This window comes from Manis javanica, chromosome 13, assembly GCF_040802235.1.
Source record: "Manis javanica isolate MJ-LG chromosome 13, MJ_LKY, whole genome shotgun sequence".
In the NCBI taxonomy this organism is placed as follows: domain Eukaryota; kingdom Metazoa; phylum Chordata; class Mammalia; order Pholidota; family Manidae; genus Manis; species Manis javanica.
Genome location: NC_133168.1, coordinates 80,448,962 through 80,472,662, shown reverse-complemented (window position 1 = coordinate 80,472,662; position 23,701 = coordinate 80,448,962). Strand labels below are relative to the sequence as shown.

The 23,701-nt window shown below is 54.4% G+C and overlaps 1 long non-coding RNA gene across 1 annotated transcript; it reads left to right on the top strand.

Moving 5' to 3' along the window:
* The first annotated feature begins 4,374 nt into the window (after window positions 1–4,374).
* On the top strand, window positions 4,375–12,197 carry LOC140845751 (uncharacterized). Its single transcript, XR_012124621.1, has 3 exons — window positions 4,375–4,485; window positions 8,562–8,661; window positions 12,049–12,197. It is a non-coding gene; the product is annotated as an uncharacterized lncRNA (long non-coding RNA).
* Window positions 12,198–23,701: the final 11,504 nt, after the last annotated feature.

Here is a 23,701-nt window from a genome sequence, read left to right as displayed (position 1 = left end):
TTTCATGGCTGGTCGGTGTGGTATTTAGGAGACGATCTTTGTCTTCTTAAATGATCTTCTTCCCCTAATTGTTCCAGGGAAGGCATCCTGGAGTAGAGCATGGATATGAAGGGGTGGACAGTAGTTGGTGTGGCTTCCTGACGGTGTAAAAGCCTTGCAGACAATTCCATTTGAATATTGGTAACGAGGGCAAAATCTGTTTCTAGGTTATTGTGACTTTAGGCAAATCTGCCAACCTCATAGAGCTCCATTTACCAATGGAAACAGACACATTTACTGACCACAAATCTACACAGTAGGGTCTTTCACATTTAAATGAAGTAATGTTTGCAGGGCACCAGAATCCTTGTAAAATACAGTTATCATGAAATCGGAGTATCCTTTTTATTCCTGGTGGAATTCAGACTGTCACCAGCAGAGTCCCCTTGTCCATGTCATTGGTGCAGAGCATGCGTGTGGGAAAGTCTGCATTTTCAGACAGATACCGAGTTCAGACCCCTTGTCTCTGTGGGAGGGAAGGGCCTCCCACAGAGCACTCATGAGGCCCTCCTTATGGCACAAGAGCACATTCGCCGGCAGTTGGAGTCGCTGGAGGCATGGCTTCTACCTCCAAGGCCTGGGACAGCCCCATGCACTGCCCGCCTCACTGCCCATCCCAAGGAAGTGGGGCCGACTCCAGGCGGAGGCTGGACGTGGCAGTCCATGTGCTGGCGGGGAGCCCAGACGATACCACTGGCCAACAAGCGTACTGCTGTGTGTCTGGGAGGGAAGCTGACAGGCAGCTGGGCCCCACTGGGCCAGCAGAGGAAAGGGTTCCAGAGATGAGAGCCCCATACCACACCCCAAAGACTCTCAGCTTGGAGGCAGGGTCCCAAGTGGTCTGCGGTCTCTAGGGGATGAAAGGCAGGGCTGGTCTGGCTGCCCCAAGCCTCGTGGCCACATCCCTTGTCTGGAAAGTGCTGTGTACATGGCTCCAGTCAGTCGGAGTCACTGGAGCAAGTTGGCCCCTTCAGATGATTCCCACCTGCTGCCCTTTCATGGGGCCACTCCTTAGTTCCCTCAGTCCTTGGGACCATTTGCTTCCTGTGTTTTCCCTCCCGTCTGTGTCATTCCAATTCAGACAATAAATCCTTTTTGCTGAGCAGGGCCATTCTCTATAAGCAGAACTGTGCTAATGGCTCAAGGTGAGTCACAGAATCTTAGGGCCCTGGGGCCCTTGTGGGGTCATTATATACACCCTGCCTGTGGGCGGAACCCCACCAGGCTGAGAATCTATTTATAAAGGCCTCCAGGACCAGTTGCCAGACGAAAACAGGATGCTTGGCTGATAAACCATGCATAAATTTTTACAGTGTGTCCCAAATAAACGGGACAAACTCATGCTCACTGTTTATATTAAATTTGAATTTAAGTGGTGGCTCTGCATTTTTTTGCTAATCTGGCCACTATTCTGAGGACCTTCCATAAAGCTGCATTTCATGAAAAGACTTCCCAGAACATAAAGCCTGGTACTGACCCCCACAGGCAAAGGGGAGGGCATTGGGAAGCTGGGCATCGTTCTCGAGAGGCTGTGGGTTGGACACAGTAACACGGGAAGATGTTTTAGGCACCCACCACCAGCCTGGGCTTACCTCGAGCGCCAGAACTTCCTTCTCTCTGAAGCAGCTGTCTGCTCCTAGGGAGCAGCTTTGCCATATCACAAGTCCTCTATCACTGTTAAGGGACATTTTACAGGTTAAAAGAGCTAGCTGTGGTCAGAACTCATTTCTGGCCAACAGCTGAAAGGCTCGAAAAGAGAAACCCTGGCTGTGCTGGGAAGCGGGGCCCCTCCTGGCAGAGCCGGCCTCCGTGAGCTGCTCCTGCCACGCAGGCACCTTCCATGGGCCCTTCTGGGGCAGAGCGGGCGCCAGCCCCTTCCGGAGGCAATGTGGAGGATGGCTCCTCTCTGGGTCCTGGGAAACTTCAGTTCCACCATCTAGAGAGCAGCTGAAGCCCAGATGCTGGGCAATAACCATCTTCAAACGTTACATTTATTGAGAAAAACACTTTAAATACACAATGTATTCAATCCTCACAACAAATTTACAAGGAAGGAAGGATTTTTCAGGTTAGAAAACTGGGCCACAGGTTAAGAAATGTGCCCAAGACACATGGCGAATTGAGGACGACAATGTTCCAACCTTGGGTGGAGCGAAGTCTCTCCTGTTCTAGAAAGTGAGGAGACAGAGAGAGACAAATTCTAGATGGTAAAGAGTGCCTTGGGGGCCTGCAGCCCCCACCTGCCCTGGCTCCCTTTTTGGTGGAGGGCCTGGTCTGGAGGGATCCCTCCTTATCACCCCTCACTCCCAGAGGTGCTGGGCTCACCCCCAAAATGCCTCACGGTGGCCACAAATGCCCACCTACCAGTTCTCCAAACCTTCTGCCCAGGTCTTCCTTACCTGCTACTTAAAACTCACTCCCGAGGGTTCCTAGGCAGGATGTCTGTGCAGAAAACCCCAGCAGTGCCTCTCTGAGGTGCAGCCTCTAGTAGCCACATGGCTCAAAACCACCAGGAAACTGTCCCTTCATTTGTTTGCAGGGTCTGAGGTGCTGGGCTTCTCCGCATGCACGGCTGTCTGCCTGGCCCCTGTCTGGTTTATGGAGGGGTGGTGCTGCCCAGCACTGTAGTTTCCTCCGTGAGATCATTCTTTAGTGTGGAGGGGCTTGTTTTATTTTATTTTTACTTTAACCTCCAGTGTTCACTACAATGCTGGCATACAGTAAGTGCTTAACAAATGTGGGCTGATGGACCCTGTGGAGGAAAGCATGGCCGTGGTCATTCCAAGTGAATGTCTTGTTTTATAATGTAACCGCTATTTTACGGCAGTGTATTTCCTATTGCTTATTCTGATGGAACTGCGATGGCGGTCCCTGTCTCTGCCCCCCAAAGCCGCCCTCCTGGTGATGTCTGCCCCGGAGAGATGTTCACGAAGCTTGGCTCCAGCATCCTGTGTCCCCACCCTCCAGATGAGAGATGTTACCTCAAGATACTGAACGACGTTGCCCCAGGTGCGGCAAACCCGGGGAAAGACAGAAGACGAGGCCAGGTCTGCAGGCCCACGGTCATCTGCAGGAACAGTCTGGGATGTGGTCATGAGGGAGGTTTGGCTTTATTTTAATTTATCTGAAACCAAAGAGCAATAGTCATTGATGATTCCCATGAGTATGATGATGAGACGCCGAGTCTTATCTCTGCCGCAGGTACAGAGACACTGGGGAGCCTCACGCTTGCTCGAGGTGCGTGTCTGAGCTCCTCAGTGGGCAGCCCACCTTCCTCCCTTCTTTGCCCTTTTTACCTTAGACTTTTCAGACTGTGGAATCAACTCTGAAAAGTCTGGACAGCTCTTTGGAAAGACATGTCAGGGCACAGGCCCACTGTCATGGCAGAAGCCGTCAGGTCTTTAATTAGGAAAGAAAAGCATACACAGAAATGAAAGCCCCAGGACCTCATGGAAACCCTAGGTTTTCTTCCAAATTCAGCTAAGTAAGTGACTTTCCTCGTGGTCTTGAGAAATGTACACTCTGTGCCTCAGTTTCTCCACTTGAATGTTGGTTTATAAAATAATTTCCTTTCATACCTCTTGGAGTGAGCCTAGTAAGGATGAATTCGTTATTCCTACACTAGGAACATCAGTGCGCCGTGGGCCCCTGGTGCACACACGACACCCCACCTGCTGTGGCTGCAGTGTGCCTGGCCCCCCGGGCCCCTGAGGCTGATCAGAGAGCCTTGGGGATTACAACCCCCACACTATGTTTTTAAAAGTAACGTGTGCCCAAAAAGAACTTTTTAAAAGTTAAATAAATAAAAACCACTTATTTACATTCATTCTAACAATGCTTGAAGAAAATAAAAACACTCTGTGGTGAAACCTGGCTTTTCCGGCTGGTGGGACCATCTGGTCACCTTGGGAAGAGCCCCCCAGGCACGTCCTGACTCATACGGGAGTCAGACCCTCAGGGGTTTCCTCCTGAGACACCACACTCCTACCGCATGTAGGAGGGAGTGTGAGTGTGTGCAAGGGGCCTTCGGGAGGGTCTCTGGAGCAGAGAAGGTGCCAGAGAGGTGGGACTCCAGAGGGGCTGCCCCCAGGTGAGACCTCTTTCCCTGCAGGTGACCCCTAGGCTCTAAGTGAGATGCATGGCAGGACTTCAGAGCCAGGGCAGGGTAAGCCCAAGGGGCAGACGGGCCTGAGTGGGAAAGTGACCCCCCTCCCGCTGCCACCTGGGCCATCTGATTCGCTCGTGTTGGGGGTCACCCCTCGCCGTTTCCGGAGCAGCCCGGCTCCAGCCCGCCCTTCAGTGAATGGAATCTCACAGACCGTGGCAGCTGCCTGTCGCTTCTGCACGGCTGCGGGCGCTCTCCGCCTTTCTCAGGGCTACCGACCTCTGTTCCTGCAGAGCCTGGAGCAACTCCAGGGAAGCAGGAGCCCCGGCATCTGCCCGCAGGTCAGAAAACAAAGACTGGCAGTCCCTGGCAACTGCTTACATTCCTGCCCATCTAGACGGAAGCGTGCAGCCATCCCCACTGTGGCAGTCGGTAGCCCACCACCCAGCTGCATGTGCCATAGGGAGTATGAAGCTGTCAGCGGAGGCCTTGCCAGCCTCCACACACACCCTTTAGGAGGCTGTTAAGGGAGATTCAGGTAGCTGTAGTTTCTGCCTCTAAGGGATTTCATGTCCAGGACTTCAGGGTGACACCACGGGAAACGTGTCAGATTGTTCCTGGTGTGGCCGCATTGCCCTCAGCTGTGTGCCGGCTGCCTCTGTGCAGAAGCATGGACCTGCCATGGCTGAGGGCCTGCTGCGGGCTGCCATGAAGGGCTTTTCCTCTCTGTGGGGAGCACGCCCTTACCCTTATTAGTAAAAGTTTTAAAATGCCCAGGCTGTCTCTGGAGGGGCCATCACACAGGGAGCATGCTGTGTGCTGGGCCTGTCCCTGCAGGCCTGGGTCAGCCCCTAAACTCTGCTTTGTCTCAGTTTCTGCTCTCTGAAGGGCAGGACGTGGACAGGGTGCTTCCTGGTTTGTCCATTCTTCTGTTCACTTGCTTGCTAAACGTGGGATGAAGCTTTGCACTGGAGTGGCTATAGTCCCAGGATGAACTCACACCTCCGGCACTGTTATCTTTTCACATTTCTGCTTAAAACCTCACAGTGGTTTACGCCTGGGAAGGACCATCTTGTCATTACTCCATGGATCCTCCTGGCAAGCCCAGAAGCTGAGCAGAGTAGATGGTGTCCCACTCACAGACGCAGAAGCAGACCAAGGAGTGTTTGCAGCCATTTCTCAGGGCTTGGCTGTGAAGGCTGCCCCAGGCCTTGGACAGCTGGTGGAATAGCTGCTGTGGTGTCCCTGTTGTCTGTGTGCCTTGAGAACAGCTCCTCTGCCCACCTTCGTGCCCAGTGTTGTGACACTCCTCATGCAGGGGCCTCAGTACTTCAACTCCAGCCTCAAGGGGAATGCTAAACAGTGTGATCCTCATTCCTACCCCATCTGCCCACCAGGGGTGGCAGCAGGGTACACTGGTGCGTGGGTGATTATACACGGTAGGCATGGACTCCACTGTCACACCTGCAGCTGTCCCTTGATGGGAGGTGACATTGACCTGCTAACAGGAGAAAGCCCGCTGCAGCCAGGCTGGAATCTTTTCTGGTAGGCAGGCACAGATGCATCACAGTGTGCAAAGAGGTTCTGCACAAAAAGCATGGGAGGTGCCCGGAGGCGGCTGGGAGCATGTGATTAGAGGCTGGGTACACCGGTCTTGCCTGTTAAGTGGTCTTGAGATGCTGGTGGGACGGGACACATCGTAACTAATGACACAGTCTGGGTGACCACGTACCTTGTTTTGAGGCAAACAACCAGACTTGTGACCCATTTTCCCACGCTCTCACCTGGGGAAGACACAGCTGCTAGGCCGAGCAGCCCTCCCCTGGAAGTCTTGGCTCGGTCAAGGGGAGAGCCCGCAGGACGACCTGGCCAGGGCTGTGGACGGTGGGGCTGCCTCAGCACGCTGAGGCTCCCAGGCCCTCGGCTTGCCTCTCTGCAGCCTTCCTCCGCTGGCGCCCCAAAGGAAGTGTGGGCACATCTGAAGCATGTTGTCAGAGGCCACATCAGGTCCCTAACAATGCTTGGAGCACCATCTGACCCACGTGGGATTCCCCTGCACTTCATGGTTTCGTTTTGCATCCAGTTTTTCCATAACAAAGGCTTTGGGCATTGTGCCTGCGCCTGGGCCTGGGGTGGCCCCGACCCACTCCATCTGTGCCTGGTGTCCACACAGGGCAAACGGATTCCTCCAGGCACCTCTTTTGTGTAAGGTGGGGTGACTGTGCCACCCTGTCAGGTTACCATGAGCAGGAAATGAATTAACTGAATATGCATGACAGGCACTGTCCCCTCTCTTTACAAATTATTAATTATTTATGAATTTAGAGTACCATACTGAGCTGACACTCAATGTGGTGTTACTTAGGAACATTTAAAATGCTGTAATTTAGGAAAATCTTCCTGTGCACTACTTAACTTTCTACTCTAACATCACATATGCACAGTGATCGTGTGGCCTTGGGAACTTTCTGTCTAAAAGGAAAGAGGTTACACAGACACAGAAGCGAGGGGACATCTGGGGCGACACAGCCATTCTTCTCTGCTGCCTGGTGTTGAGAAGAGAGGGTGCAGTGCAGAGTTTTTATGAGCCCATGCCCACCCCAGGGTGCAGGCCCTGAGTGCCGGGCAGCATTCCTGAGGCCAGAGGTGCCAGCGTGGTGGGGCCTTGCTGCTCTCATCCACCTGCTTCACCCTGGGCCTGTTCACACGGCAATCAAGGCCAGCGCCACAGTAGAAGCAGCTTTGGGCAGAAGAATGGTTCTGTGCCTGTGGACATTGCCCGTGAAAGCTCCCAGCAGAAGTCCTGCCATGCCCAGCACTTGGCAGGACCCAGAAGGACGGCAGCTCCAGCGCTGTGAGCAGCTGTGAGCATCGGTGCCAAGCTGTACCGTTAACAGGAGGCCTTTAAAGGTGAGGCGCGGGAGCATGGCCTCATTCACACGCACGTCTCAGGACGGTGCCTAATAGGAGCATCAAGAGTCAGGAGGAAATCAAAGCACCTTTTTACCCCATTTTAAGTTTAAAAAGCTGAGAGGAGAAAGCTGCTCTGTCAAAACATTTCTGTCTCCGAAGTAAGTGCTACTTTGACGGCTGTCGCCATCACCCTTGCTGACGTCCCAGCTCCCAGAAATGAGCCGCCCCTCCCTCCAGATAGCCCTCCCCCTCAATCTGCTTCTCCTGCCTGGCTTAATTGAATGTCCTGACGCTCAGGAAAAGGGTTAATGGCACAACCCGACCGCACAATATCTAGGATTACAGACAGCTCGCAAGGGCCAGTGGCATGGTTACGAGGCCGGCGCCGTGGGAACGGGGGGCGGACAATGACGGGGTTGACAGTGAGCAGGGAAAGGCCACCTTGGGGAGAAACCATATCCCGCAGCAAGCGGGGAAAGTGAGAAATAGTAGCAGATGCTGCAGGGCCCTGAGCAACAGATGCCTTCTGGCCGGGGTTCAGCCAGCCAACCAGCTCGCACCATCCTGAGGCAGGGAGCACGGCTTCCCCGCCCCCCGCCTTTGTCGGAGGGAGGCAGCAAATACAAATATTGCAGAGGAATTAAAAACAGCAGATGGTGGCAGCAGGATTTGATGAGATCAGGGTCAGGTACAGGCGGCATTAATCACCCGTTCCTCCGGGGCGTTAAGCTGACCACCTTGGGGCTGGTTTTACTCAGCCCCCCACCCGCATGCCTTTCAGCAGGCTGACCCCAAGATCAGCTTTTAGGTGTCTCATCAGATTTAGCAGAGTTTAAAGAGGACATATGTTAAATATTTTGTTAATTCAATTTGTGCTTAAATAATTGATGTTGGCCAATTCCAAATGTGAAATTTTAAAAGCCTCATATGTTTGGTTTGATACATTATCTACCATCCTCTTGTGCGAGGTCGTTGGTCTTTCCTTGTAAGACAAGTGTTCACTCCTTTCTCATTACGGGTCTCGTGTTCTCTGCCACCTTTTACCTTCTGGCTGTTGCAAAGGGCATGAGGCTTTGGGTTTCTGTATTTGTGTCACTGTTGGTGTTCAGGACATTCTTGTAAACTCTGAATTCCTAACAAGTTCTTCACGACCTTCAGGGAATGGAAAGGCCCCTTTGGTGGCTTTCTCAGGAGGAGATCTGGCTGAAGAGGTGACCCAGCATGGGGGCACACAGTAAGGGCTCTGTGGCTCAGCACATCTGCTGCGTGTGCCTGGCGCTCCCATGTTTACATGTCTGCTGGCTTGCGGTTTGGAGTGGGCTGTCTGCATACGTGGCCGCTTAATAATGCACCTTATGAAAAATAAAGCCAGGTTTTAAATGCTTTCAGAAATGAGTTAAAAGACCCTTCAAGGATTATCACACACCTACGGTCCACACAGGTAGTAGGATTTTTTACAATGTTTATGCTTTAATATTTTAAGCCGTATTTGCTTCTTTTTCAGGCTCGCTGTGTGAATCTGGTGGAGGCGGGCCTGTGTGTCTGAGAGCCCACAGGGTGCCTGTCTCTTGCACCCTGCCTTCAACTTCGAAGGTTCAACAGGGGTAAGAGGGAGGAATTTGATGTCTTTGATCTTAACTGAGGAAAGAAATCTAGGCACGATTTTTATACTTAAAAGTAAAATGTATTGCTGTTCCAATTCAAAATTAATAGCTGATATTCCTAGAAAATCTACAAACAGATAAATAGAAAAACAAAATTATGATTATCTCACCATTTCAGGCAGTACCAGTCATGTCTTGGAATGCTGTTTATGAATGTACATCACACTTAAGTTTATATCTTGATTTTATGCTTTATATAATGATGTAAGAATTTCTCTGCCTTTCAAACCTGTGTAGATAACATTCCATTCATTCGATAGATTGTGTTTAACAATTTCTTCTTTTTAGTATTTATTTGGGTGATTGAAATGGTAAAATTCTTTACTCTTATAGACACTGTTGGCATAATCTTGTTTTGAAAATAATTCATTTTCTGGAGTCCACTTATTTCCTTGGGCTAATTTCCAGGACTACAAAAATGGGGGAGATGTAGGACATGGAAAAAATAGTCCTTTCTTTCTGTTTGGGTGGTGAGTTGTCATCACTGTAGATAAACTGGACAGAAGAGGCCACAGGGAGGAGACAGGAGGGATGGAAGGGGTGAGGCAACACCCGCACAGTGCCGGCGCTTCGGATTTTGTCAAAATCGGGGCTCACTTTCACTGCTATTAACTAGAAGCTGCTGGGGGCAGGCACAGCTGGTCCTGCTGACACGGGCCCAGATGGACCTGGCCTTCACGCATGGAACAGGGCCTGGCTGCCTTGTGCTGGAAGGCCAGCGCCAGAGGCCGCAGGAAGCTCCTATGGCATCGAACTCCCTCCGACAGCAGCCGTGGTCACAGCCCTGAAAGGTGACACTGGAGCCGAGGCCTGGGTACTAGACTGGAGCTCCCAGGAGCAGGGTCCCCAGGAGCAGGCCCTCAGGAGAGGCACAGGCAGCTTTGCTGACAGCTTCTAAGGGCCTGGCATGCGGGGACAGCTCCGAGGAGGCTGGATATCCCATTTCCCGCAGGAGGTGGCTGCCGTGCCCCCTCTCAGCCCACGTGCAGATGGCTGTGCTGCCCTGCCCTGCACGCCTCTCCAGGCTGGTGTGCCTGTGTGGTCTGGAGGGCTCAGGGTTGGGCCAGCATGGCCCTCTCTCTAAGGAAACCCCCCTGAGGAACTTGAGGGTCCATGAGGATCCATCGCTGCCTCCCCAGGACCAGTGCCTGGAGGCTTGAGCAGTTGGGCTTCATGCCGCTTTGTTTCTGATGCCCCGCGAGCCCAGTGATCACACCTGTCAGAGCCATCGGCCCTTTCCAAGCTGGATGAGGCCTGCTGAGGGCCCTTTCATGGATGCTGAGATAGTCCTGTCTCCTAGCCAGGGTGCCCAGGGCCGTCAACCCTGCCACTGTAGCCTCCCCACCACCGAGATGCAGGCCCCTCTTTCTACTCGAGACCCAGGGTCACTGGGAGCCCCACCTCGGACAGGCTATTCATTTGCCCAAACCTGGCCCCCTGAACCTGCAGTCCGTGTGCTGGCATCTGCAGGCATGTGGATTTCAACATTTCTCCTTGCGTAGTGAGAGGCAATCATTTTAAATTAAAACCCCCGAATGTGCATTTCGTTTAATTTTAACAGGACAGATGCTGTATATTAAGAAAATGTGTATTGTTCGGTAAGGAGGGGAGACATTTTTGAGACACAGCTGCTATGCTGTGCCTCCTTGCTTAGCTGTCAGTGTTCAATCAGTTGGTGTCTGAAAATCAGCTGATATTTTAGAGTCACACTCTCGATTCTTGTTCCATCTCATTTTTTGATTTGTTCCGGTGTTACCATGCAGGGCATTAAGTGTCCAGGAAGTGATTATGTGTACACGTGTGGGAATCAGCTCTGAAGCAGGCACGCACTAACTCCCACACTCCCCGAGGCCTAGAGACGAGGTGGCCTCATCCTGCCGCCATCTTTGGGGAAACCTGACTCGAGGGGTCTGCTGAGCACAGGCTTCCCAACAGCCTGATACCCTTTAGCTGCCTGGCTATTCTTTGGCTATGAAAAAAGAATTGCAGTATTTTCTGTTCATCAGGTCCCATGGTGTGGCTAGTGTCAGGGAAGAAGGCTGTGCCCAGATGCAGGGCAGGCGGGAAGGGAGGGCCAGACGCCACGACGAGCTCCTGCTCCTGGGGACAGAGCCCTCCAGTGACCCCAGCCTGCCCTCTGCCCGGTGTCCCCGCTGCCCCTGTACAGACCTCTGCTCTCTGTGCCGACTCGCTGTCTGTGCTCCACACGCCGCTCACCCACGACCGTGGGTGATGCGGAGAAATGCTGAGGAGCGCGAGTCATTTTCCCAAACGTGACTTTAAGGATCATCTAAGAGATTTCAATGATGGCAACAGGAACATTTTTCCTAAAGTTGTTAACTGGCAAAATAGGAGATGGCCGTGCATTGATCGTTTATGTAAATCACCTGGTCTATTTCTCCACATCCAATAGGAAGGCTCTTTGTTTTAATATTCCCTGTTGAGGGGCCAATTAATTCAGACCCCGTGCCTGCAGGTCCAGCTGTCCATGGTCCCTTTGCTGAAAAGACTCGTTTCCACCGGCCCTTGTCGTCTGTGAATGGGAAATTAATCGGCACCATTAGAGAGAAAACTCCCACTTAAACGGCAGGGTCCTTTCTTTCCTGTCCTCTGACTGTGATTTCACACCTTTTATGTAAAGCAGCTTCAGAGCCTTCACCTATTTAAGGAATTTTTCAATTAACCTTTCTTTTCCTTAAAAGAGACCAGAGCCTTCGGCTTCCACAAAAGCCTTCGGCTTCACTTTTTCTTTAACAAACGCGCTCAGTTTAGTCCTTGAGGCTGAAGGCCTATTATTTAGCATTGATGATTCGGGTTAGCAACTCTCCCCTAATCAATAGCTGATCAGGGCACAGCAGGGAAGAATTTCTGCTTTAAATCCACCCCTCTTCAAACTAAAATGGTCTCCTTTGAATAAAAAAAGCCTTGGTTGAATTTTAAGTCCATCTAATTGGCAGCATTTAAAAGGAGAGGAGAGACAGGAAGCTGCAGAAACCGAGTCCTGAAGCTCTCCTGGTGGGGTCTTGATGTTTTCTTCCAAATATGTTTGATTTCCACAATTTTTTCTTGAATGTTTGTTTCTTGTTAATGGAGTTGCCATCAGTTCAGATAAAATCCCGTCATATTACATATTACAGCTCTCACAGGCTTCAAAATATTCTATGAGACCCATGATGGTGAAATTTAATAACAGTATGTAGTCTGGACAGTGAAATTTAATGGTGAATTCAACTAACTTCGCTGAAAAATTAACTGAAATTCCTTGAGAGGGGTTTCCATGTTCAGTCTAAGGATTCTTCTCTGATCATGTCCTCTTTAAACCCACAGCTGGGGACAGATGATTCTGCCAACGAAGTCAGGGGGTGCTGAGAAGGAAGCTGGGGAGCTGCAGGTGGACGGCAGCGGCCGCCCAGCGGATGGAGCTGTGCCCTGCGCACTTCAGAGCACAGGGTGCTCACTGTGGGAGAAAAGCAAAGTTGGAGGTTAAAATGTCGCTATTTCCCTGAATTCATGACTTGGTCTGGTTTTTTAAGCCAAAAAGACAAGCTGACTTATGAATAATCTAACAATGAGCGTTCCATACTGGGGAGGCTTGACAAATCCTAGGGGCCGTAGTATTTAAGGAGGCTGTGCAGGAAGCAGATGCATTACACCTTTGTCATTAGCTGTCGCTGAACAGGGCCTGCTCCTGAGCAGCCTAGGATTCAGGCTGTACACAGCGGACTGATGGGCAGTGGCCCCGTTTCCCATCCTGTTCCTACGGAGCGTGACACTGCAATGTTTAGGTGTGTTTGTGTAGCTGCTACTTCAGCACCACACAGTAGAAATAGAGCCCATGGCGACTCCCTTCAATGAGAGAAGATCACAGAGAATCCAAAGTGGCTGATTGATAAAGGACAGCGGTTTATGATCTGCACCCCTCCCTCGTCTGACCCTCCTGGCAGCTTGTGTTCGCACTGGAAATGTAGTCACTGAACTGTGACGGGCAAGCCTCCATGCCCTGGGCCCCGTCGAGGGAAGAGGTGTTGGAGGAAGCAGCAGGTGTGTCCCCACCAGCTGGCCTTGCTCCAGAGTTCACCTTCAGCTCAGACTGTGCAGACCATGCGGAGAGCCTATCTCCTTCCCGTGGCTTCCCGGAGCTCCTACTGGTTCCTTGCACAATATAATGTGTGGGGATTGGGAATTGATGCCAAAGCCACAGACACCGGAGGCCTGTGTGCTCCGTGCAAGTCCTGTCCCCCGTGTGGCTGCTCCTGGGGTGCCTGACAGGTGAGGAGTCCTGGGCAGGGAGACAAACATGGAGGGAACTCCGAATGATGGCAGAGTGTGCAGACTCATGCGTGGCAGGTGTGAGATGTGTCTGTGTGGTCGGAGCTCTAAAGGAGCACTCATGACACAATCATTTTGCTAGACAGCTGCTATGACGACATGTCAGTGACAACAGCACCTACTGGGTGGGGGCCTTCAGCTTCCCGGGGACGTCGGGGGTGCTGGGACGCTGCCTTGGCATGGTGGCCCTCGGGCTGATGGGGAAGTGGCTGTGCTCTGTTTCTCAGACATGTTCCTGCCCCTGTGGTCCTGACACCTCCACATGAGGCACCGGAGACCCCACTCATGTAAGTTGGTAATTAATTGCCCCTGGTGACTCATTCCTGGCAGGTGGAGACACACACGGGTCAATCAACTGGCTCTGTCCAGCTTTGGCAGGCCTTTACTGGACAGCAGGAAAGGCCCTGGCCCCCACCCCACTGCCTCTGTCCAGATGGGGCAGCCAGAGGCAGCATTTCCATCACAGGGCTTTGCGGACTGTTAGTGACTGGGCCATTTTAGCATCTCAGCAGCCTGACAAGCCATCCAGCTAGCTTTGCACGGCTGTGGCTGAGGATGCTGCCATCCACTGCAGCCAGACAATGTTGCTGGGCTCACCGGGCACCTGGGCCAGGAAATATCGCCGACTACAGGGCCCTGATGCCTTCCAGTCCCTGTGGAACAGCTGGGTGACCTCATGTCTAGAACTTAAGGTGCTGCTAGTGGACAGTGACTCCAAGCAGGAGAATTGCTAGGAAGGTACGACTGCTGTTGTGCAGGCCCCTCTGGACTGGTCTGCGCTCAGGACTCAGGGCTGAGCAGCCAGCCCCAGCTCTCTGCCAAAGGTGTCCCTCTGGGCCCTGGGAGGCAGCGCAGAGACAAATGGGAGCCTCGCCACACCCCCACCCTTGGGGCCAGAGTCCTGTGGGCTCTCAGGGTTCCTGGGTGTAGACAGTTGCTCCCTGGGGAGGGCAGAGGCCCAGCAAGAGGTGAGTCTGGGTGACAAGTGGCACCAGACGCCTTGACTTCTTAATCGCAAGGGCCTTTCACTTGCCAGAGGTGCCAGTGGCAGCTGACTGGCAGAACGGAAGCTGACTTCTGCTCTCTCTGCCCAAGCACAATCTGGGAAGCATACTGGATGGAAGTTTTGAGGCCAGATGTCTGGCCTCCATCGAGGAGAGGAGTCAAGCCCAGCGGACAGAGTAAGGAGACAGGATGGTCCCTTTGGCAGGCAGAGGGACTGTGCCCTGATGCCAGAGCTCGGCCCAGCACACCCCATCTCTTCACAAGGACAGGCCACGATGACAGCATCCCCGCCTCCTCTCTGCATTGCAGCTCCAGGGGCCGCCTCGGGGTCTGGCTGCGCCCTCCTGTTTGTGGCACGATTGACCTTCCTGGGGCTCCCACATCTGAGGATGGCTTCACCGGAGACTTCCCGGGTTCAGAGGACTGAAATGACCCTGTGTCCCAAGATCCTGGGACCTGCTGGCTCAGACGGCCCACCAGAATTCGGTTTGTTGGTTGGCCAAGGTCTCTGTCCTCCCAAACCGATGCCTTGAGATGTTCCATCATGTCCAAATCCAGTCCCTGGGCCTGTGATGTTTGCAAGCTGAGGTCTCATTGACTGCCAGACCTGGTGTGCTAGGCAGAGCCATGGCCTTGAGCTGGGTGCCCTGGGCACCAGTACACTTGGACTGGACAGACTGGATGTGCCCGTGCTCACTCTGAAAGCCTTGTCTCGCTTTACTGTGTCAGCTTGACTTTTAGCTTCTTGCACATTAGGACTTGGTTTCAAAGCCCCTCCAAAGTGTTTTTTTGTAATATGGGTGATTTGTGCTCTCTGCTGACTGTTCCAGGTCACACTTCCCCTTGGACCCTGTCTTTGGGGTGGGGGCGTCCGCCCTGGTCGTGTAACACTTCCCACATGAGGGGGCTGGCATGGGCCGGCGCCGAGGGCACGGAGTCCACGTGGTCCTGTTCTCCAAGGAGGAAAAGAGCAACCACCCCAGGAGACCTGTGTCAGATATCTCAGGGGATCTTGTAGCTGCAGGAAAAAAAAACAGAAAGGATCAGAACTGACAGATGCACCTCATGCCGCACTACAGCGGGCATGTTGTGTGCAGGAGCTTTCTGTCCCCAGGCACAGCGGGGATGCACCTGCCTCTGGAAGGTCAGGGGCACAGCCCACCTGGGGACAGGAAGGACACCTGCCCTCCGCCTCAGCCTTTCGCAAGGTCAGGACTTCACCAGCATCCAGCCTGCAGCTCCCACAAGGACAGGGCACGATGGCATCCCAGGGCAGCTCTTGGCCATCACCCAAGCCTGGCCTGTTACCACATTCCAGCTTCTGCCCTGCTGCCCACGCCACACGTGCACTATTGCATGGCTGGACGTTTGTGTCTCTCTTCCTCAGAAATACTCCCTGTCTGACTCAGACTCAAGGCCTTCACATGAAAATGCTGGCGTGTGACTGTGATTTATGCCTGACATGCAAGACCAGCACTGCTGACAATATCCATGTGCTTTCCCGGCTGGTTTGCAGACCAGTGAGGCCAGGGTCCCACGCAGGCCCTGGCAGCCCCATGACACCGCCTTGCTGGGAGGGCTCTTCCTGTGCAAGCGTGTGTGGGGCCACAGAAAGCTCGGAAGAAGCCGGGACCTGGTGGGTCGGCTTTTCACATGTGCTTCATCTGCACACAAAGCTGCTTGCTTAGCCCTGCAGCCGCCAGGCCCATGTAGGCCTGCACAGCAGGCTCAGGGTCCCATCTGGAGCTAGGCTTTCGATCTCAGCGCCAGGCACACTTTGCCTTCCAGGATCAGCCAGGGCACACGCGCGTGCACACTCAGTACAGCCCTCGTCACTGTTCTTGTGGCCACTGGGACTGCCAGCTGCAGGGCTCAGGCTGTGGCCCTGGTGACGGTGGCTTTCTGTCAGGTGTCAGCTCGCCTTGAAGATCCTGGTGCCCACTGCTAGCTGTGCTGCCCCTGGGCACTGACCTCCCTGAGGCCCTTCATCTGTCTGAGCCTGCAGTTCTGGGCACAGATGAGGGGCAGACCCTGACACACCCATGCAGGTGGGAAATTTCCACTCCACTGTGGGAAAGGGCGCTCGCAGCTGGAGGGATGGTTGCAGCACATCTGATCTCTCACTACAGTGACCCCACCAGGATGGTCCTGCTGTCGAGTGGCCTGTGGAGCTGGGATGGCCTATCCCTGGGCTCTCAGAGATTCTGGAACAGGCAGCATGTTGAGCAGGCCCACACTTTCCGGGGTGGAGTCAGGTGCTGGCTCCTGGCTGGAATTCACTGGAAAAAGAGCACAATCAACTGAAATGTCCCCATGCCCCTGTGTCAGCCCCTCCTGTTCTGTAAGTATGTTCACTTTCTGTGGTGGAGAACCCACACGGTGTCACACTGTAAAGGATAAACAGCCAGCGGTGAGCAGCACGGAGCATCGGTGGCAGACCCAGCACTCAAGAAACCATTAAAAGTGGGATTGTCTTGTTTCCTACCTTCTCGGTTACCACTGGACAGGAAGTAGAAATCTCCAAGAGCCATGGGCCCCATTCCTGTGGGGCTTCCAGCCTCCTCCCTGGCTGTGCTAAATTCCCCAGATTTGAGCCTGTTAGTGAGCTCAGAGCCCTGAGTGTCAGGGCACCCCTGAGTCTGCTCCCAGCCCTGCCATCCAGCCTGCCTGGAGGAGGCGAGGAATCACAGGGAAACAAAGGGCCCGGAGAGAGTCAGATACTTGGAATGTGTGAATGAACAGCTCCCAGAGAGTTACGATTCTTCAGACAGTCCTTGACCCCGACCAATCTTTCTCCCAGGTGCATCATCTATACCCAGGAGTATGCATGCCCCTTTCATCACCACAAGATTCCAACATCCAGGGAAAGGACTAGAGCAGGAAGCATGGCCTCAGAATGCAGGAGAGTTCATCACATTATCTGGCATTTTGGCCAGTGGCTTCTAACATAAGCAAATCCTCACAGTGCCGGTGTGGATGTGGATGGGAATTCAGGGAACCAGGAGTGGGTTCTGCCCTTTCTTTCCCTGCTCACCTCTCCTTGATGAGAGGAGTTTTGCTTCTCTTTCTTCCCTGGAGAAGTGTGGCAGTGAATGCTGTGAGCTCCATCGCTTCCTCTCGGGTGGCTGCCTTCTCCAGTGGAGAGAACTGCCTCATGATGTTTTTCCTGCACAACTGGGAGTTTTTATTCAATGTTACCAGCACCCTAGTCTCATGCTGGTCCTGTGGCGCTGGGTTAGGTGTGCACAGAGGGGCATCTGGCCGCTGATTTATCTGGGGAGCTCCTTGGATGGCATAGGGACAGGAGAAACGCTCTTGAGGAGACCTTCAGCTTCTAGGTCCACGTCCTCGGGCACAGCTGGCGGGAGGTCGGACAGCAGCAGGTGAGGTGCTGCAGGGTCCCAGCCCAGTGGGAGCCCTGTGCTGGAGACAGCACTCTTCCCCTCCATGGCTGAATTCTTCCTAGCTCTTAAGGGTGTGGTGTCTTTGGGCATGGAGCTCTTGGTAAATCCATGGCATCAACATGTTGGAGATAAATGAGAAAACAGGCTGAGAGGAGGGAGTGTGAGCAGCCACTGGGTGACTGTACTCGCTGCCCTAGCACAGTGCCAGGGAGGTGGGGGCTCCTGGCTCCAGTCCAGGGGCCTGATCCGCGTCATCCTCTCCTTCCCTCGCTGTTTGCCTGACCATCCCCAATCTTTTGTTTTCTATCTTTGCGCATCTGCTTGTCTGCCCTTTGCAGGCCCACCTGTCTGCTCTCTGGGGTGTACTCTTGCTGCTGGGCTGAGCTGTGTGACCGTCCACATCTTCCTTTGGGTCCTTCCACTCCCAGGGACATGGAGTGCTCACACACATGCACGTGCGCATATTTTCTACAGGCTTTTGCTTCCTTCTCTGCCCCAGATCTGAGCAGACGTGGGAATGAATCTGCCAGACTTTCCCCAGGACTCTGTCCAGGCCCAGTGCTCCTGAAATGAGACCGAAGGAGCTGTGCTGGTGGCAGCCGCCCAGTGGCCAGATGGCCTCACTCCCCGAGGGCAGTGCCTCGCATTGCTGAGGCCTTGCCCTGAAAACTGCCCGCATGGGCATCTCCTACACCTCCTCCGGAGCGTGCCAGCCCAACACCCTCCAGGAACAAACTACAATGCAAACAACATGGCAACCCTCGGAATTCCAGCCCTGTCACAGGCATTTCCAAGTCCCTTGTGCCTCGGTGGCATGGCAGGCTCTGCCAGTCTGAGGGGGCTCCAGGTTGCTGCAAGCTGAGGGGACATGTGACCCAGGCCTGGAGGGGCTGAGAGCCGGGCAGCTGTCTGTGCCTTCAGCTAGCAGGGGCCCTCCCTGCTGGGCATGGGCTGAAACTGCGCAGCCCAAGCCCTGGGAGCGGAGCTGCCCGATGACAAAGACAATTGGTGCTGATGTTCATGCATGACAGGCGCCCAGTCCCGGGCCTGCTGCCGGCCCGGCTGTGCAGCCTTTCAGATGATCTCCCTGCTGGCTGCCTCACAGGAATTTGAGATGAAGAAACCTGTCGGAGTGTTCTGCTCTCTCCCTCAGGGACGTGGGGCCTTTCAGATGAAGAGGGGATGGTGCATCCTGGAGAGGAAGGAGGGGCTTCTGGACTGTCGCTCCTCCCTCAAAATTCTGGAACACCCTTCTCAGCTCTTCATGATTTCCCCAACTCTAAATAGTCACCTCCACCTTTGAAAAAAGCTTTGTGCTGTAAACACCTGCTTGAAGACCAAGAGGGTTAGTTCTAGGTAGCCAGCTGGTGACTGACACCCTGGCTGTTGGGACTGAGGCATTTCTTGGGACATAGGACTTCAGTCCCCAAACCAGGACGGTTTGGGTGCAACAGGATAGTGGGTGACCCAAAGTTGGGATGGAGCCCCATTCACCCCACACACAGGGAGAAAATACCGGGAGGCAGAATGTGGCACAGAACCACGGGCTGCCAGCATCAGCTCCTGCCCTAAAGGCCCTCTGGCGAAGGTGCCCTGTGAGCTGAGGAGGATGAAGCCCCCCTTGGAGATCTTCTTGAAAACGGAAAACTACACACAGTTAGTTGGGAGCCGTGGACTTGAACACTGGGTCTCTGCCACTGGCACAAGCAGAGCTGTGGGATGGGAGATGGTGTGCACAGCTAACCCCAGGGCCCATATATTGAATGGGGTGAACCTGCCTTTTCATGAATCTACCAAACACTTCTTAAATGTATTGGTATTTTTGTCTGAATTGACTAAAGACTGCAAAATGCATCTAATGTAGTGACAAGAGTTGTAGGAATTGCAGTCACTTGGGAAAGAGCTGTTCTTTCTAATTCCTCTGCTCGGGAACACGAGGCTGTGCTGCCAGGTCACAGGGCCAGGCGTCGTGCCAGCCCTGCAGCAGGGTGGGTGGCAGTGAGGTGCGCCAGGCAGCATAAGCTTGTTTGGGTCCACAAAGAAGGTTTGTGCGATGCACTAGGTGCATAGTTTTCATGATCACACCCATCTGCAGCAGGAGGCACTCCCTGGCAGGTGGGTTCCCTGCTGGGCGGGGGCCAGGAGGCCAGGGCAGAGCTGCAGCCCAGGGGGCCGGGCCAAGCGCATGGGCTGGGAAGCACAGCTGGGCCTGACCTCAGGGGCTGGCCCTGTGACTGGACAGGTCATAGAGCAAGTTTTGTTCTTCTCATGTACAAAATGAGGGGGCTTGCTCTTCCACTTCTAAAAATGCTACATTTCTAATGCCATTTAACAAGAGCCACTGATGGTGGACCAATTTTCAGGTAAATGGTGGCTGGTTTGGAGAAATGTCATCTCAGATGGTTCTGAGAGACGCACCCTCTACTTGTAAAAACGTAATAAGAGACTAAATTTAAAAAGACAAGTTCATTCAAGGAGACAGGAAGTTGTACGCAAAACCCACTTAACCTCGGTATGTCCTTGGTGGGCGGGAAGCAGGCCCAGGCACACGGGGCAGACGCTGCCGCCGGGACACCTGCAGACCTCGGCTTGTGCAGGCTGGCTGGCTTGGGATGGGTGGCAGCCAGAAGCCAGGGCTGGGCCTGCAGCTGAGTAACCTGGGCAGGCTCCTAACCAGGTGAACCCCTGGGACCTGGAGGGCACCCTGCCTGTGTTTAGGAGCTGTCAGCACCAGCATCTCTCTTTAGCTGCTGCTCCTTCTGATCTGCTGATTTTGGAGGCTGTCCTTCTGTGCTGCTCCAGTGCTAGGTGTGATCCCCAGCTCTTCCCAGCAGGTAACATTCCTGTGGGCTAGCAGCATTCCATAGCCTCCTCCAGCTGTGCAGGCAGCTTCGGGTGCAAACACCAGGGGACCACAGGCTGCAGACACGGAGCATGCACTCAGGGTTCCAGAGGCCCAGCTTTTCAGAAGGCCTGTATGCAGTGCTTGCACTTCCCGTGCTGATATCCAGAAGCACAGGCGACTCCAGGCCTCCTGGGTTCAGGGTTGATGGCTTGCGGCCCAGAGACTTCCCCCCTGAGTCATGGCCTGTGTGCCGGCTGCCTGCTGAGCGGATGGCACCTGTGCTGAGCCCAAGGCCATGACTCAGGCCCGGACAGGCCAGGTGAGAGCAAATTCCTGAGCCTCGTGCCTGCTCGAGAACACCCTGCCTCTGGCATGGCAGGAATTTGAGGCTGCAGGCAAGGGCCGGGAATGCAGTGTAGAGGGAAGGAGGGGCCCTGGGGTGGCGCAACACCCACCCACCAGCCTCCAGCCTGTGTAGGGCACGCTGGGCGCGGCCATGTGGGGCTTCTGCTCACTCACACTGGCACAGCACACACACAGGCCAGTGGGCGCTGCTGGAGGTATCTGGGAGCCCTCTCCCACACCGGCCTGGTCCCGCGGGCACCACAAGCAAAGGCGGGACATGTCACCCTGCTGCGTCCCAAAGGGACAGCTGTTAGCAGCGCAGCCCGGACCATTGGCTCCCGCTGGGTCCCTGGCTGTGTGGATGGCTGTGCGTGGTCTGTGAGTCTGGGCCTCACTGGCCCAGCCATGTGTCTGGCTGCAGACGCACAGCATGGGGTGGGCCACGACAGCTGAGGAACGCGTCCCTAGCAGCGAAATCTCCTGCAGAAGTGGGACTGCCTGCCAACAGCAGCCCACCTGGGCTCCTCCCTCTGTCCTCTGGGAGGACGACTATGGGGACTGCCTGGGGGTCACGTGGGGGACATCCCCTAGTGGGCTGTGAGCGGGGTCACATGGGGGAGACTCCCCATGGCACGTATTCTGGGGATGAGGTGGTGAGGGTGGCAGTCCCCCCTGGAGTGAACTGGTGGCAGAGGTGGCGGAGGGCAGGGGCAGGTGGCCAGCTTTTCTGCGGGAAGCCGACTGTCTGGCACTGTGTTCCTGCTTCCGCAGCTTCATTACACAGGCTTTAGGTTCAGATCATTAATCTGAATTAATTAGGGTTCTGCAGTCCAGAGGGATCCCAGGGAGGAATCTCAGTGGAAGGGGCGGGCTGCAGCTGGGGCGCAGATGCGAGGCTGGTGGAGGGAGGCCCGGGGGCTCCCTGAGGTGGGTCTGTGCTGGGGAGGGAGGCCTGGGGGCTTCCTGAAGGATGAACTCAGCTAGATGGGGGCATTGCACATGGGCTCTGGCTGGGGCCACAATTCTGGTCACTGAATTGTCCCGGCATCCAGGTCTCTGTCCTCCCCTGCCACCACAGCCTGGGGGCAGCTGTACCCTGATTGGCTGATCTGCTCTTCCTCAGCACAGCCTCAGGGGTCTGGTGGCACCTGTTTTTTTGAGCTATGTTACTCAGACAGCATTTGATGTGCATTTGCCACCAGCATCCCACATTCGACTGTTATGGAACCAAGACACAGAATAAATGGTGCTCCAAAGGGAAGGACGTGGTGCCATGGTGCTGTCAGGATGCTGGAGAAGGCATCCTGGCCGGGTGAGACTTGAGTGGAGAGAAGAGTGGGAATTAACTGGGCTAGGGGAGAGCCAAGCACATCCTGGGCAGAGGGCGTCCTGGGCAGGGGGACTGGCAGAAGGCGGGTGCAGAGGAATCCGGAGAGGGAGGGGAAGGCAGCTGGAGCAGGAGGTTGGAGCTGGGGTGCACGTGTGTGTGTCACACATGTAATTTGGCCTTATTCCAAGGGCGGTGGAAAGCCAGTCAAGGTGAAGAGAAGAGGTGCAGTTGGGGTGGTGCTTGACCACATGGCTGACTACAGTCTGGCTGCTGGCACCACAGGAAGGTGGCGGGGAGACTGGCACAGACTGTCCAGGTGCAGGTGAATGGGCTGGCAGGCTCTGTCACTCTGGCCCTGGCACATGTGGCTTGTGTTTGGGGCAGCGTGGTGGCAGTTACCCTCTCTTGTGTATACTGTTGTTCATCAGACACATCTTTTCTTCAGTCAGATGCCACTTGGACAGGCCGTCTTTTGACGTGGACCCACGTGGTCATGTGGATAGAGCCATGCTTCAGAATCAGTAGACCTGGGTTAAATTTCACCTGTTCTGTTTAGTAGCCTTGAAACTTTGGGCATGTGGGATCCAAGCCATAGAACCTGGTATCAGGAGGGCTGATGTTGAATTGTCAGGTTAGAAGTAATGACTGACATCGAGTTCCAGGAACAGTGCTCAGGACTTGCTCAGGGCTTGAGGAGTGGTGGTGGCCAGGGTAGGAGGAGAGAGTTGGTTTGTCTATTATCTTAGCCTTGAGAAGTATATATTCACATCAATTTGAACATGTGAGCCCCATCAGAAGCCCTGAGGTGGGGGAGAGATCACTTCCTGGAGGACGGACACAGCACCTTTGGGTGACACCCACCGTGCATCCTGCATGGGTGGGAACTGTCAGCAGTGCATGGGGTGAAGTGAGTCACACACTTGACATAGGAAAGGCCTGAGGTGCAGAGTCATCCTTGTGACTGCTGGGTTCTCGTGTCCCCAGACAGCTGCTGCCACTCCACACTTGCCCCGGTTTCCAGAACCATCCTGCTATCCACCCTGGCCTCCTGCAGAGGACCTTGTCTAAAGCATGGCTCTCAGGGGGCCAGTGCAGCAAAGCCTACAGACCCAATTCCTCTACCTGACGTGTAGCCCTAGCCCTGAGGAAGCTCCCTGCCGCTTCCCAGTGGGCATTCTTATCTGATCAGCCCTGTGGGACCTTCCCTGCCTCGGGCCACTCCAGGCGCCCCTTCCCAGTTGAGAAGGACTTCCTCCAAGAAGCCTCTGTGGGAAAGCTTTGTCTCCTGCCCTTGCCCCTCCACAAGCTGGGCACGAGCATGGCTGCTGTTTGCACGCCAGCCCTTCATGTCCAAACAGGCTGTGTGATGTCCAAGGACAGAACCAGGGTGTGCACACTCTCTGGGTCTCTTCCTGGGCGGGGCAGGGAAGATCTGTGGGCATGCTTGTTCTTGTACCACAGACAGGAAAAGAGAACGCCCTGAGGCTGTACCTGAGAACGCATCCATGGGTGTGCGGCCCGGAGGGGCAGCACCTACAGACCCACCTGCTGGGCCAGGGAGAACTCTGCCAGCCCAGCCCTACGGACAGCGGAGGCCGCAGAGCCAGAGAGGAGGCCAGTGAGGGCCCTCCGATCCTGCTGGGTTTCAGGCTGAGGGCCAGCTGCTTTGGGGTAAAGCTGTTACTAAGGGTGAAATGTGAAGAACAGCCTTGCAGCTAGAGC